The 16,852-nt window shown below is 38.3% G+C and overlaps 1 protein-coding gene across 4 annotated transcripts in view; it reads left to right on the top strand.

Annotated features, from left to right (window-relative positions):
* The window catches only part of ST6GALNAC3 (ST6 N-acetylgalactosaminide alpha-2,6-sialyltransferase 3), a 529,248-nt gene that overhangs the window by 303,225 nt on the left and 209,171 nt on the right, over positions 1 to 16,852 (top strand). The gene's annotated exons all lie outside the window — the stretch shown is intronic.

Below are 16,852 nucleotides of genomic sequence, written 5' to 3'. Positions count from 1 at the left end.
TAACTGAAGAAACAGAAACTGTGGTTCAGAGGCCCCTGAGGAAGAAGAGTCTTGATAAAAATGACAAACACTCAACTGAGACTCAGAAGAGCTAGACTGTAACAGTAAGGGCAAACTGGAGATAGACCATTCCCTACTGGATCAAGATGATGAGTCTGTGCTCTATCTTTCAGAAGAAAACAATATCCTCCATGTAGGAAGAACTTAAATAATTATTTCACCTAAAATGTAGAAATAATAATAAATTACCAGGCATGTTAAGAAATAAGACCAAATATCTGAATTTCAAGAGAAAATACAAATAGATGATAGCTAATTGATATACTGAGATCATCAGACAGAATTTTAAATAACTATAATTAATATGTTTAAGAAAATAGATTACAAATTTATTATTTTCGCACAGGAATCTATAAATAAGGATCAAATAGAAATTCTAGAACTGAAAACAAATTAAGAACGCAAGAGATGGGGCACCCGGGAGGCTCAGTCAGTGAAGTGTCTGTCTTCAGCTCAGGTCATGACCCCAGGGTCCTGGGACTGAGTCCTAGGTCAGGCTCCCTGCTCTGCAGGGAATCTGCTTCTCCCTCTGCCCCCCGCACCCCACTAGTTCTCTCTCTCTTCCTTTCTACCTATTACACTTAGTAGAAGAGAAGATTAGTAAACCTGAGAATGTTGGTAAAACATAACAGATTGAAGCATAGAGAATAAAAAGAAAGACCCTCCCCCCCAAAAAAAACTCATAATATATGAGACCAGTGAAGAAAATCTAAGATGGTGCTTCTCAAAGTATGATTCTGAGACTGCTTCTCATACTGGTCCCTGATAAGATAAAGAAAGAAAGAGTATTTACAAATATTTATAGCAACGGATTTAGCCACAAAATCTTTAATGTATTTTATGACAGAATTGGTCTGCAAGGAATTATAAATAAAAGGAGAACATATTCATCATAAATAGTTGGAGAAATACTGGTATGACATATGTACACTTGGAGTTCCAGAAGTCAGGGAGAGAAAGAATGTGACAGAACTAGCATTTGAAACTGTATTGACTGAGGATTTTTAAAAACTGATGAAGACCTCAAGGAACAACTTCATGAAGCTCCATGAACCCTAAGCATCGTAAATACAAATAAAACCATACCTAAGGACATCAGAATGAAGCTACTGAGCCTAAGATAAAATAAAAAAATCTCGAAGTCTATCAGGAAAGAAAACCTTCAAAGGAGAAATAGCAAGACTGAAAATGCCTTTTCAACAGAATTGGTGGATTCAGAAGTCAGTGGAATGGTATCTTCAAGATGTTATAAAACAAATAATAATCAGGCTGCAAACTTAATTTCTCCAAAGTTTAGATAAGTAGATATTTGTGGACAAACAAGAACTGAGAATTTGGTGATTGCCAACTCACACTAAATATTAGAGGGAACTGTTTAGGTAAAAGGAAATGATCTTATACGGAAGTACAGAACTGAAAGAAGGCATGAAGAGCAAGAAAAAAGTTTAAAGTGAAGGTAAATATAGGTGAACCCTGGGCAAAATAAAAATAATGTCTAGGGAAATTAAAATACATGGCAATAATAGTCAAAATGCAGAAGCAGGGTAAAGTATTAAAGTGTTGTAAGAGCCTTGCAATGTCTGGGAACTGGTGAAAATATTAAATTATATTGTACTTTAAGAAGTCAAGGAGCAAATAATGTAATTTATAGGATAACAACTAAAGAAGAATAATGCAAGAATGTAGAAGTAACAGACTACTACAGAAAAAATGGAAAAATAAAAAAATTCTTGATTAATTTCAAAGAACAAATGGAAATGAGAAATGAATAAGAATGTGGTGGATTTAAATCCAGATATATCCATAATTATATTAGATATAAAGGGTCTAAATATCCCCATTAAAAGACATATTATAGGGGCGCCTGGGTGGCTCAGTGGTTTAAGCCTCTGCCTTCAGCTCAGGTCATGATCTCAGGGTCCTGGGATCGAGCCCCACATCGGGGTCTCTGCTCAGCGGGGAGCCTGCTTCCTCCTCTCTCTCTGCCTGCCTCTCTGCCTACTTGTGATCTCTCTGTCTATCAAATAAATAAATAAAAATCTTAAAAAAAAAGACATATTATATAAAAAGTACTATTTCACAGTCCTGTATCCCTGGTGCTAATAATACATTATCTGTTAATTAAAAAAAATACTATTATGCTACCTGAATATACACCCTCTTAAATAACAGAACAAAAAAGTTGAAAAAGAAAAGAATGGAAAAAAGATATACCTTGCAGACACTAATCGAAAGGAAACTGATATAGTTATACTGGTATTAGACATTTTAGATATTAAGGAAAGAAGTCATGCTAAAAATGAAAAAGTTAGGTCAATAGTAACTAAATGGACAATTTGACACTAATATCCAATAATTTTTTTGGTAAGATTTTATTTATTTGACAGAGAGACAGTCAGAGAGTACAAGTAGGCGGAGTGGCAGGCAGAAGGAGAGGGAAAAGCAGTCTCCTTGCTGAGCAGGTAGCCCAACATGGAACTCCATCCCAGGGCCATAGAATTACGACCAGAGCTGAAGGCAGATGTGTAACCGACTGAGCCACACAGGTGCCCCGTGATACCCAATAAGTGTATACCTAAAAAAAGTTATACACTTAAAACAGTTAAAGCAAAAACTGGCAAAACTGAGAAGAACAATGGACAATCCGACAATCATAGTTGGAGATCCTAATAGCTGTCTGTCTCTTTAATTGTTAGCATTAGCAGACCAAAATATGAGTAAGGATAGAGTAGATTTAAACATCATAGTTAAAAAACTGGACTTAAGTGACATATATATATATATATATATAGCTCTGCATCCAAAAGCTGCAGAATACACATTCTTTTCAAATAAACATGAAACATTTAACAAAATTTATTGCATACTAGTCACTAAAGTAAGCCTTTAAAAAATTCAAGTGGATTAAAATCACATGTAGTATTTTCTCTGATCACAATGGAATTAGGCTACATACCAATAACAAAAAGATAATTAGACCATACACTTATGCTATGACCCAGTAATTCTGTTCTTGGAAATCTAACACTAGTGGGTACATTTGACAGGAAAGGAAATATACAATAATGATCATAAAATTGAAAATATAACCTTTTGTTCATCTATAATAGACTAGAAAAGTTAAATTATATATTCATAATGAAATAATGAACTACTGCTACACACAATAACATGAGTGGATCTTGCAGGATAATGTGGGCAAACAAAGACAGATACAAAGAATGTATACATATTATATAATTTTCTTTGTAAATTTCAAAACCGGTAATATTAAGCTGTAATGATACAGGTCAGAAAAGTGTTTTGTTTTCTTACTATAATACATATTATACCTCATTAAAAATACTTTTTTTTAAAAAATAGAAAAACCCCAAAAAACCTCAAGATGAAATGCAGAAGTGCTTTTTGGGTTAAGAAAGGTGGACAAACATTACAAACAGGGAATTTCTTGGTTTCAAGTTTTATAATCTCCATGAACTTTCTTTCACCAGTAAAGTTACTTTAAAACTCCGTTAGCATTCTCATCGATTATTTATTATGGAAATAAATATGCCAACTAATTGTATATTTAATTCTCAGATCTGTTTTCTCCCCCATCATGAGGGGCATGTAAGGCAGTGCTATGTAAAACAGCCCTGGAGACAGATTACTAGATTTAAATCCTAGTCTAGCATTTGGACAAGTTATTTAAACTCTCTGTGCCTTGGTTTTGTCACTGTAATGAGAGGCAATGGCAATACCTAGGTCATCGTGTTGTTTTGAGAATTCATTGAGTTATAATTATCTAAAACAGTGTCTGGTACAAAAGTGAGCACTCCATAAATGTTTGTGATTATGACTTTAACTGCCTTGGGGGGTTGGGCCACTCCTGTTTGTTTTAATTTTGTCTAATACCTGGAACTATACTGAGCAATCAAGAAGATGGGATTTCTGGAAAGCTGGAGGCAAAGATATTTTGAGAACTGACTCTGTTTTCTCTCCATGGATGAGGATGAGCTTACACTGATGACAATTTTGGCTCCCAACCCAGAAGCTTAAATAGAGCTGCATAAATTAGTATGTTAGGAATAAGATGGGAACAAAATTGTTTTCTCAACACTGGCAGCACCCTACCACCCTGGTGTCAAGAGCAGCTTAGTCCTCTGCTAGGGAACCAAGTGATAAGTGCCAAGACATGTGAACTCAGTCCCTTCCCTGCACAATCACCTTGCTTCCACTGCAGTCTTTGTTCATGTCTCAGTAGGCTGCGAACTGCTAGCAGTGCTACGTGTGTGTCCATTTTTGGCAAATGTGTAAATGACCTGAACTCTGAAATCCTATATGTTAAGGCCTTCTACTACCAATAATGTTTGTGGGTTGAATCGAATCAGATTCTACTGATTCAAAATGACATGACCTTTGAGAGATACTAAGAACCAGAATAGCTCAGTTGCTTAACTCATAGGCTTTGGGGTCAGATGGGTTTGAGTTCCATTTGTCAGATGTGTGTCTTTTCACAAGACATTTAACTTCTCGGTGTCTCAGTTTCTTTGTTTGTAATATGTGGTCAATAATTATAAGAATTTGATAGGATTGATACAAAGAGTAAATGAGGTATATGTGTCTGATACATATGTTAAGACCTCAATAAATAATAGCAGTTACTGTTCTTATTGATGGTATCTATATTTAAAAATTTTTCTCAGCCAAGAGGCTCAACCTGGTAGAATGGAATTGTGAAAACTAGGCATAAACTTCAAATGTATCCTGTCCTTACTTTTTAAAATCCATTTTGTTTTTATTCTCCTGGCGACCCTGAGAGTTTGGACAGTGTAGACGCTATTATCTGCAACTGGCCTATGAGAGAATAGCATAAAAAGATAGAGTTGTTGGTCTAACAATCTCATGACTATTGAAGTTAGAGAAGAACCTAGAACCCAGGCCTCCTCAATGCTAGCCTTGAGGTTTTTATTCCTTCTTGCTCTGTCTGCATTCTTACCTCTGATAACCAGTGAGAGTATTCATCACCGTGCCCACCCCCCCCCCCACCCCCAGCAGAGGATTCTTAAAAGAGAGTTGTTATCCTAAATTACTAGTGTAACACTCATCTTTTCAGATGTGGTAGTAAGATGGTTGACACTGGTCACTAGAGGTTTCTAAAAGGTCTAAGAGGTTTGATGTTGAAGTTCATATAAGGACGCTCCCTCTTTCTGAACCCAGTATTTTAATTTCCTATCCTAGAGATCAGTTTAACCTCTCTGCAATATAGCCTTTCATCTTGCTACATTCTCCTTGCTATGAGGTGGCTTTTTTCTGCCTACCAGCCTGGACATGGTTATCTTACCCATGGCTCCTGAATTTGTTGCTCCTCGTTTCAAGCCACCAACAGAGACTTGATAATGTATTTACACCGGAAATTAAGTTTCCTTGAGAAACCAATAGATCAACAGCCATGCCATTTAATTTTCTTCAAGGGTGAATCTAAGACTGGAGGTGATCTACTTGCCCTCTCAGCACTACAGTGAGTTTCATGAGGGCCTGGGGTCATGGAACAGGGCAGATACTCATTACATATTTGCTGAGTGAAAGAATTGATGTGGTAACTCAGAAACCACTCATATTTTAATTAATGACCTACATAAATATGATACATTTCTTGGCTTACATTAAGTTATATTAGATTCGGTTTAAATTTTTTGGGTTTTGGTTACCAAGAAGGCCAGAGAATTACTTTGTGTTACTAGCTGGATTTTAAACTTCCTGGCTCCTTAGAGTCTTCTGCCCATACCCTTGTCTAGGTGTTTATGACCACAGATTTACCTGCTTTTGAAGTTTGATTTTAGAGTAAGTCAATTAAAAATAGCTTCTATTTTGTCTTCATTAAATTTCAGCACTGAGTTACTTAGGAAATTTTAGATGTAAGGTTTTCTGCTGATTAAGGTCATAGGATATTCATAAAACCAGCTTTTTTTTAAGTTTTAAAAAAATTTTTTTAATTTATTTTTTTATAAACATAATGAACTTTTATTTCCAGGGGTATAGGTCTGTGAATCTCCAGGTTGATACACTTCACTGTACTCACCATAGCACATACCCTCCCCAATGTCCATAACCCCACCACCCTCTCCCAACCCCTCTCCCCCAAGCAACCCTCAGTTTGTTTTGTGAGATTAAGAGTCACTTAAGGTGTCACCCTCCTGATCCCTTCTTGTTTCATTTATTCTTTTCCTACCCCCCAAACCCCCCATGTTGCTTCTCCACTTCCTCTTATCATGGAGATCATATGATAGTTGTCTTTCTCGGATTGACTTAATTTCACTAAGCATGATACCCTCTAGTTCCATCCACGTCGTCGCAAATGGCAAGATTTCATTTCTTTTGATGGCTGCATAGTATGCCATTGTGTATATATACCACGTCTTCTTGATCCATTCATCTGTTGATGGACATCTAGGTTCTTTCCATAGTTTGGCTATTGTGGACATTGCTGCTATAAACATTGGGGTGCACGTGCCCCTTCGGAAGACTCCGTTTGTATCTTTAGGGTAAATACCCAGTAGTGCAATTGCTGGGTCATAGGGTAGCTCGATTTTCAACTTTTTGAGGAACCTCCATGCTGTTTTCCAGAATGGTTGCACCAGCTTGCATTCCCACCAACAGTGTAGGAGGGTTCCCCTTTCTCCACATCCTCGCCAGCATCTGTCATTTCCTGACTTGTAAAACTAGCTTTTTGATCTTAAGTGTGGCTGCACACTCTCAATGCCAGACCATACAGCATTTACTCTGATTAGTCAGATTTGATCTTCTGTAATAGGTCATTCAGCAGCCTCTTCTGACCCCCGAAGAAACCCAGCCAACCAACCAACCAACCAACCAACCAAAAACCATGAATAGACCAACTCAGCAACAACAAAGTGTAAGCCAGCCGGCAATGGGCATAGAGGTGAGTCTCTGGGAGACCCTTGAGTGGAAATAGTGAGCTCCTTCAGACCCCTGGGCTTCCATGATGCTATGTGGGGAGCAGGGGAAGGTTTTCTTTTATTTCCCTTCTGTGCCAGACAGCTGGAAAAGCTTTTCATCTACTCTATTTCAGATGGTTGCAAGAAAAGAAAAAATATCATGGAATATCCAGACTTGGACAGATAACAGCCCTACTCTTTATATCCCACCTATTAATCCATGAGAAACAGGGGTAGAAACAGTCTTTGGACGGTCAGCTATCCATGCATGGTGGTGTGATGCTGAGCCCTTTTCACATGTACTCAGAATAAAAATGAAACCCTACTACTTGTTTTGCCCATTAGATAGCATTATCTCCATGGAACACCAATTCATATCTCTTTGTGCTGTGTGTGGTTCTCACATATGGGATTTTAATAACCTCCATGCTGTGCTATGAATTTATAAGCAGGGCCAATAGAGGAAAAGCACCACAGGACTTTATTTTTTCATTATTACTCTTTTGAAAAACAGGGTCTGCCTCATTTCTGTAGGGTTCTTCTGGCAGCACTAGTGGTTGCAGCTAGTGGTATAGTTGTTACTGTGGAACAAAATAAGCTCTTTATTTATTTGTTATCTGTCTTTTCTGGACTCCCTTTCCCACCCCCCCCATCGTGCCTTTAGCCTCCTCCATAATATCTTATGGCGTTGCACTTGCAGCTTCTAGCGAGCTGATATACAGAAACAGGCCCTGTTCTTCAGCCCTATAGTTTACCTTACATTCTGATTTTTTTTCCCTGCACTCCCTTTTAAATGTGCCTACTTTTGTCCTCCATACCATTCTGCATGTCCAAGAAGCCTGTTTAGTACAGTGGCTAGGAGAGCAGGCTCTGCAGCCAGCTTGTCCTGATTGCGGATGCTGGCTTTTCCCTCTGATCCTGGAGAAGTTATTAGGACTTTGTTAACTCATTGATAAAATGGTAATGATAAGCCTTCCTCCTAAGACTGTTGTGATGGTTATTGGTGTTTATCTGTGAATTGGACAGTATTTGACACAGCATTAATAGAAGTTGCCGTTATGGTTATTATTCATTTGACAAATACTTGGGGATGGCCTGCTAGATGTCAGACCAGTTATGGATGCTGGAGTTATACTAGGAACCAAACAAATTCCTTGCTTTTATAAAACTTACATCTGATTATTAATTAAGCCTTAAAATTGCAGTTGAATGTTATGCTTTGGACCCTTTTCCAATGACCCTTAATCTGCCTTTTTCTTTTCTCAGTTAAACTTAAGAGTCAAACATGATTTTATACTCCTGTTCATAGGTGAATATCCTACTGTAATTTTATCCTTCCCTTGTTTTCTAACATCTCTCCATTTTCATGTTGTGCCCATTTTTTGGACAGGCCTGCTTAAACAAGAAACGTCCTATGATCCTGGCTTCTCCAGCAATCATAACGTTTTCATTACAAATTTAAGTCTCTTTTAGATTCTGTCCCTCTAACTCAGTGTGATACTTTATCTGAAATTTCATACTGGACCTCATGGATATTAAAGTAAAATGTGGGTGAAGAAAGCAGTCTTTTGAAAAAGTTCAGGAGAAGAAAAGAATCAGGGACTAAACCCTGACATGTCTATTTCAGGACAGTCTGTCTGGCAGGGTCCCTGACTAGGAATCTGCTTATAGGTGAGTTTGGACACATGCACACATTTATATGGTTTAGACAGTGACTATACAGAGTGTACTTTACAGTTTCTTTGTTCAATAGGAGATGGATAAACCATATGTCTCAATGGTACCAGAGGTCTCTCTATTCTTGGAGATTCCTCCAAGTTCATTGAACATAACAAAATTTAAAATTTATGCACTGAAAATATGAGATGCTTTGTGAATAAAGTAGTATCCTACTTAACACTGATGTTGGGTAATGGTGCTGAAACCACTCTATCAGTAAACAACACAGCTAAGTCTTTTAACCTGTGTGGTATTTACAATGCATCTAAAATTACTTTTATGTTTTTAAAAATATTGATTAACATCTGCTTTGGGCCAGGCAACTTGTTAGTGTTGTTGATACAGTGGCAAACAGAATGTCCTCTTTCTCCAAGAAACGTCGGGACTTATGGGGAAGACTGACAGTAAATGAGTGAATGGGTTTAGAAGTACACAATTATAATGATGATTAGGGTCTCTGAAGGTACACCACTGTGTGCAATTTAAGGGCCCAAGGATTTACTTTGAGCTTGAACAAAGAAGTCAGAAAGAGACTTCTTTGAGAAGCTGACATTTCAGCTAGATCCTACATGATGAGAAGGAACTTGTGAAAATGGCAGGCAGAGTGGAGGGTTAAGTGTTCCAGGAAAAACAAGACAGTGTTCCAAGTCCTGAGGCTGTGGCAAGAGCATGACATGGTCAAGAACAAATGAAGTTTGCTGGCTGGCTGAGATTGAGAGGGCCCGAGTCCAGGGCGCCTAAAGCCACATGAAGGGTTTGGAATTTATTCTGCATACAGTGAGAACCTTGCGGTTTTGGGGTTAACAGAAGTAACAAAGCAGTCTCCCTAAGGGTTCTTCTAGCAAGGAGTGCCAGAGGGCAGCATCTTATTTTGTGTAGTTAGTGTTTTGATTCAGTTACTTTTATGGACCCACAGCTTTGTGAGAGTATGAGATGTGAATTCCAGAGTTTACAGTCTCTATGTTTATTTTGAATGCTAATTATCCCAAATATGTTTTTAATTGGTAACTGTGTATCTTAGACACACTTCATTACATTTAACCTTTCAGATCAGTTTTAATTCACCCTCTTAAAAAAAGTTTTCTATTAAGACAGTATGGCACACATCAACATTTTAATTACTTTCTTCTAGAAGCTTTTTGTATTAGACAGAATTTGTCTGTCAAGGGGGAAATGAAAAAATGATCATACTTTGAGAAAATAATGCAAAATAAGATCAAGTGCCAAACATCCCAGTGTGTTTGTTTTCTAGATGATTTAGTATTCTGCTTTTACAGGATACTGTTTGTACCCTCAGCCTAGCTTTTTCATAGCATTATTTTTTATTTTTTTTTTAAAGATTTTATTTATTTATTTGACAGAGAGAAATCACAAGTAGTCGGAGAGGCAGGTAGAGAGAGAGAGAGGGAAGCAGGCTCCCTGCTGAGCAGAGAGCCCGATGTGGGACTCGATCCCAGGACCCTGAGATCATGACCTGAGCCGAAGGCAGCGGCCTAACCCACTGAGCCACCCAGGCGCCCCTTTCATAGCATTTATTAAGAATGGCTGTAGTTTGGGGCACTTGGGTGGCTCAGTCAGTTAAGCGTCTGCCTTCAGCTCAGGTCATGGTCCTGGAGTTCTGGAATCGAGCCCTGCATTGGGCTCCCTGCTCAGCAGGGAGGCTGCTTCTCTCTCTCTGGCTCCCCTTACTTGTTCTCTCTCTCTCTCTCTCTGCGAAATAAATAAAATTTTTTAAAAAAAGAATGTATGTAATTAATTTTTTATAATAACCAACAATTTAAAGCAGCTGGGTATTTGTTTCCTCCCCTTTGTCTGATCTGCTACCACTTCCTATCATTGCATCATACTGACCTTTCATTCAACCTCTATACCCAAACTCAGTTTTATGTATGATTCTTGTTTTAATGGATTTTGATAGATTTCTCCGCTCATTTATTTATAGAATGATTTATTATTTATGTTGGTTTCATGGTGCTTTTACTTCTGTGTTTTGGTGTGTTTTGGTGGAGCACCTTGTATTCCAGAAAATATTTCATCATGGGGTATACGTGAACTTTAGGTAAGTTGTTGCAGATAAACAAATGTTCATGATTCTTTCTGCCCGCTATCTGCCTCTATTATTTTCTTTAATCTCCAAGGTTTTTTGGTTTGGTTTGTTTGCTTTACTTTTGAAAAGAACTTCTGAATTAAATAAGTTTGAGCCAGTGAGAGGGACTTTGGTGTTAACTAAAGAGATGGCTTTAGAGATGGTTGGCTCTCTCTGGTATCTACATTATTGATACTCTCTATTCACTACCAAACTTCGAGAACACTAGTAGCCTTCCAGTTCTAAAACTTTGCTAAGATTTATTAAGGATACTGCTACTGATAATCAACCTTTTAGCTAATGGAGCATATATTGATTTTTTTGCACAGAGGATGTTTCCCTCCCAAGGGCTTTTGGCTCCAAAGACTCAGTGTTGCTTTGTGGATTTGGCAGGCCTCAGAGGAGCCTGGCTGCTGGGAACTGAACTGCTCAGAGCTTGCCAACCCCAAACCACTGTGTTTCTCACAGCTCTCCAGTGCCAAAAGTTGGTGTGCCAAGGAAACAGAAACCTGTCTAGAAAATAAACTGTTTTCTCTTGACTTTTCCTCTAGGAAGACTGGAAGTTAACCTGTAAGTTGTTTTGTGGTTAAAAATGATTTAGGACATTACGTGGGAGGTTTAATGCTACAATTTTACAAAGAAAACAAATCGATGCATGAATTATGCTCCTTGAATCACTTTGCTCCCAGTTATCAAAATGTCTAATTTTTTTTTTAGTTTAGTTTAGTTTTTATGTTTATTTTGTTTTTGTTTTTGTTTTTTAATTTATTCATTTGAGAGAGAGACACACACAGAGAGTACAGGCAGGGGGAGAGGCAGAGGGAGAGAGGAAGAAGGAGGATCCCTGTTCAGCAGGGAGCCAGACTCGGGGCTCAATCCCAGGACCTGAATGAAGGCCATGATCTGAGCCAAAGGCAGATGCTCAACCATCGGAGCCATTTAGGTGCCCCTGTCTAATTTTTTTTTTAAGTGATCAGTGTAATTGTTGCAGTGGTGATGGTGGTGGTTGTGAGCTAAGGCAGCCCTGTGTGTGACAGGCCTCAGGTGTGAATGTGTGTTGTGAGTGTGGGACATGGAATGGAACTTATCCCAGCTTGTTGGTTGTGTACAAATGAACTCAAGTTTTGTGGGCAGGTAGTGCTGATGAGATCGGGAGAAGAGGAGTTTACTCCCTAACAGAACTTTTGCAGGATTGCATATTCTTTAGAAACAAGTTGCAAAGCTATTAGGAGCATATATATATTTCATAGCACTAATGTAGCCAAATTTCATTAGAGCCATTGCCTGATTGTTTATTAGAATTCTTTCATTTCTTTTAGATCTGAGTTTCACAACCTCAGCACTATGGACAGTTTAGGCTGATGAATTCTTTGGGGAGAGGGTGGCTTTGCTGTTCATTGTAGGATGTTTAGCAGCATTCTTGGCTTCTACCCATCACATGCCAGCAGTACCACCCCAGAACCCCCAATTATAATAACCAAATATGTCTCCAAACATTGTCAAATATCCCCTAGGGGACAAAATTCATCCTAGCTGAAAATCACTATTTTAGACTCAGGTACTTGGGAAAATGATCATATAAATCAGTACATTAAGTGCATTAAGTGTAGGCTGCTTTTTTTTTTTTTTTTAAGACTGGATTTCCCCATCTTATCTCATTATTTTCAATAACATTCAAATTCAGAAGCTGTTGCCCAGTGCTACCAAAGTCTGAATAGATAGAAAGTAAACATCTTCTTTTTTATTAGATAAGATGTCCAGCAATGAAAATCCCTGGATTTAAAGAGCTTGTTAAGATGTATTATGTCAGATGAAAAGTGCTATTTTAATAACTCATTGTTATTCTTAGCATGGACCTTTTATTTTAGAAAAATGGATAATTAGCATTTTGGCTTATCACTTTCTCTCCATGAATACAAATAATTTGATAGACAGACAGCCAAGAGAGACTTCATTAAATAATGGGTCTAATCAGCCTGGGACTAGAGTAAATTAGGGGTTTGACTTCCAGCTTGAGAGTTGGAACTCAGGGTTTGGTGGTCATGTCAGCTCATTCATCCAGGATATTTTTGTTGACCGACTTACTGTTGCAGTCAAAAACCAGAGCACAGGTCAATTGGTTAGAAATGATCAAAACTCAACTTGGGAAGCCATAGGCTACCCTGCATTTAACTTGGCGGCTGGAGAACTGCAAGAACACATTCAAAGCATAACTACCAGTCCTATGGAGTTTGGACTTACCAGCTTCAATTCAAGATAATGGCCCATTATTAATGGGGAAGTATTAGAAAGTTTTCCAGGGGAAAAAATATCAGCTTGGAACTGTTCCCCTGTGCATACATTATATGCTTCACTGCCATCTGTGGGGATCCATACTCTGCATAAAGCCTTACTAGTTTTCCAAAAAGGACTACAAATAATCCCTTATTTTTTGAGAACAGTCTTCCTAACCCCCAGCCAGGAAATCTATTTTGAAATTAATTTTCTTTCTAAAATTTTTAGCTTAATCTATCCTTTTGTTTCTAAGAGACAAAGCCCAAGCCCAATGCCGTGTTTGATTTGGAACGGCCTCTCACTGTCACTCGGAGGAGACAGATCACCATTAGAGGAATTTTCCTGGCCTTGGTTGTCTTTTGAAGCTTGCAATGCGGTCTTAAGAAAGGATCACGATTGTTACTTACGTTTCCTCCGTGGGGCAGAGGGAGAACTTCGATCTGAGGAATTTTTCTCATCATGAGATAGAGGAATGATTTTCTTCACAGTGCGTGCTCTCCGTTCACAACCAGCCCACATGGAAGCCTTCATTCTGATGTTTTCTTAGTAGTACCTATGTACCGAGCAGACTTGTGGGGGGAACAAAATGAAAGAAGCAATTGTCTGAGGCTTCTGAAACATACTTAACTTTATTGCTAACATCTTCTAAGCAAAACAAGAAAGAGCTAAGTCAAATCAGAAAGATTTTACTAGTCCTAAAGGGGATCCTCCTCACATGATATAATGCAGGAAATAACAAGGCCTCATTTCCTCTTGTAAAATGTGTGTATGCATGACTTTATCAACCACGTGATCCGTTATTGATACATCTCTATAACCCCTGAAAGCAGGGTCAATCCTGGTAACTAGAGAGTCTTTAGGGGGCTGAGTGAGTAATAGTCGTGTGGATATGAGCTTGGAAGGACTAGGAGAAATATACTGCTTTGTGAAGAAATGCGGAGAAATAGAGTCAATAGGAAGAAATGAAGGTCCCAGAGGGAAGAGCCCTCTTTTGTACTTCCTGGGTGTCTTCAGCTAGATTTATCTTGCCCATGAATGACTTGGTGGGGGGATGAACGGTGATGTTGGATTTTATTCAGGGTTGCCATGCGGGCAAATACAGTGGTTGCTCGTGGATGACTAATCAATCAATTGGAAAAGTTATAAAACAGAGTCACAAAGTTGAAAGATGGACGAGAAAGTGCCCAGCTAGAAATTGACAGAGACGGATTTGAACACAGGTATGATGACAGAGTCAGTGCATATCTGTGTTCTATTATCCTGCTTGAAGCTGGTTGAGAGAGAGAGAGAGAGAGAGAGAGAGAGCGAGCACAAGCAGAGGGAGTGGCAGAAGGAGAGGAAGAAGCATAGGGCTTGGTCCCAAGACCCCGAGATTATAACCTGAGCCAAAGGTGCACGTTTGACCAGCTGAGCCACCCAGACACCCCAGCAAGTCCCAGTTTTACTGGAAGCATTTCCTATTCTTTGCAAAAAATTAATGCTTCCTTGTTTATAGCAGTTAGACACACACACACATGCGTGCGCACACACACCCACACACAGAGGCAGACCATTTTCATAAAAATCAGAACTAGAAAAATTATTTGGCTTTTTACTTCTCCACTTTGCAAATGGAATTCTATAGAACAGGGTTATTTATTTATTTTTATGGTCAGGCCCGTGTGTTCAATAATATATTCATACATAATTCACTAACTTATTAATTAGACCCCATGTTTCAGTATGGAATGACAGACAGATAGGAGCCCAGGCGCGAGGCAGGGGAACCATGAGAAGGGCACATGTCATGAGTGTAGCACAGAGCCACAACTTTTAGCAATTAGATTTCCTTCTTGAAAGGAAAGAAAAGGACGCCCATTCTTTTCATAGCCTGTCAGTAAGCCTATTCTGTAAATGAAACAAAAATAAAAATTTGTTTACATTTTGGATTGCCTATGCCTTCTCATTTTATGGCAATTGATCTGTTTTAACTCCAGGGCCTTATTTCTTTTCAGCTTCAAAATATGTAAATATTGCTATAATATTCAGTGCTTGAGATGTTCAAATTGCCCTTTATCAAAATGATCCCATGGAAAGTTCTAAAATTCAGTTACATAGGTTTTGGAGAAGAAACTAAGAGTCTGAAATCTGCTCTTAAAACTAGCCACAAGGCACTGTCATTTTCGATAAAGCACGTTGGTTTGTTCATCCTGTGGATAATTATTTATTGTTGTCTCTTGATCTTCTGAAGCCTAAGCAAGGTCTCTAGTTTGTCTGGTTTCCGCAATCTTGGATACTAGAAGGGTGGTAATTTTCAGTTTTAGCTAATTGCTATGCTTTACATGGTCACGGGGAGTGAGCATTTTAGAAAGCCACTTCATTAAAACATTAAAATACTGTGGGCTCAGTAATTTCATTTACTGGGTCAATAACCCATGATATCTAGAAGAAGATTTAAAATAGTTTAAAAATAATTATTCAAACAAGAAAGGAATTTTAAGCTATAACTACTAAAGTAATAAAGGAAAGAGAGACTCCAAAGCAAGAATAAACATTTAAATTCTAATATCGGATTCCTATAACTCAAAGGGTTTATTTAGCTTGTTTGATAGTGGATCACCAGATTTCAGAACTGAAATAAACTTTAGCAAGCATCTAGTCTCTATGTAGACACTCAAGTATTTTATTTCCCCCTTAAAAAACCACTTATAATTCCATATCTGGACTGGAGGCCTCCATGTTCATTTTTCTTAGAGCATTCACAAATTTCTTAATCAGTTTTTACCCCTGGGTATTTTGCATTTTGGTGATACTATACATTAAATATTTTTCTATTGTAGTTCTGTTTTTCACTGATGTACTATGAATGGTAATTTTGTATATCCATGTTGTAACTGGCTACCACTTTAAATTTTTCCTGTTCTAACACTTTTCTCTGGTTTGTTGTGTTTGCAAGGAACACTAGCATATCATCTGCAAATAATGCTGATTTTCTTCCTCTGTTCCAGTATGAATACTTCCTCCAACCCTGCCTCTTCAGTTATTATATTGAGTAGAACTTCCAGAACAATGTAAAATAATTATGGAATCAGTGAGCATTCACATCTTGTTTCCAGCCCTGAAAAGACCATATCTAGTGTAGACTTTCCAAACCATCTTCCAGACCATTACTCCGTAAGATGTTAATCAGTCTCCTAACAACAATAACAACAACAACAAAAAGAAAGAAAGAAAGAAAAGAAGGAAGAAAGAAAGGAAGGGTGGGTAAGGTTTCCATATAATTTTCTGGGACTCCAAATTAAACAAAATGAGACAGATTTCTTTAGCGAATGGCTTTTCATAGCCTTAGTGTGTATTTTTTAATATGGCTTTTAGGTGTTTTTTGTTTGTTTTTAAAGATTTTATTTATTTATTTGACAGAGAGAGAAAGACAGGCAGAAAGAGTACAAGCATGGGGAGCAAAAGACAGAGGGAGAGGGAGATACAGGCTCCCTGCTCAGCAAGGAGTGGGATGCGGGGCTCCATGTCAGGACCCTGAGATCATGACCTGGGCCAGACGGCTTGCCGAGCAGACGTTTCACTGACTGAGCCAACCAGGTGTCCCAGGTGTCCCAGGTGTGGTGTTTTTGTTGTTGTTGTTGTTGTTTTATTTTTATTTTTAAGTTTTATTTATTTAAGTAATCTCTACACCCAGTGTGGGGCTCGAACTCATGACCCTGAGATCAAGAGTTGCATGAGCCAGCCAGGTGCCCCAGCCTCTAGCAGGGCATTGTTGCCTGTGATCTTGGTTATGATT

This window comes from Mustela erminea, chromosome 10, assembly GCF_009829155.1.
Source record: "Mustela erminea isolate mMusErm1 chromosome 10, mMusErm1.Pri, whole genome shotgun sequence".
Classification (NCBI taxonomy): domain Eukaryota; kingdom Metazoa; phylum Chordata; class Mammalia; order Carnivora; family Mustelidae; genus Mustela; species Mustela erminea.
This window is presented reverse-complemented; position numbering and strand designations above follow the sequence as displayed.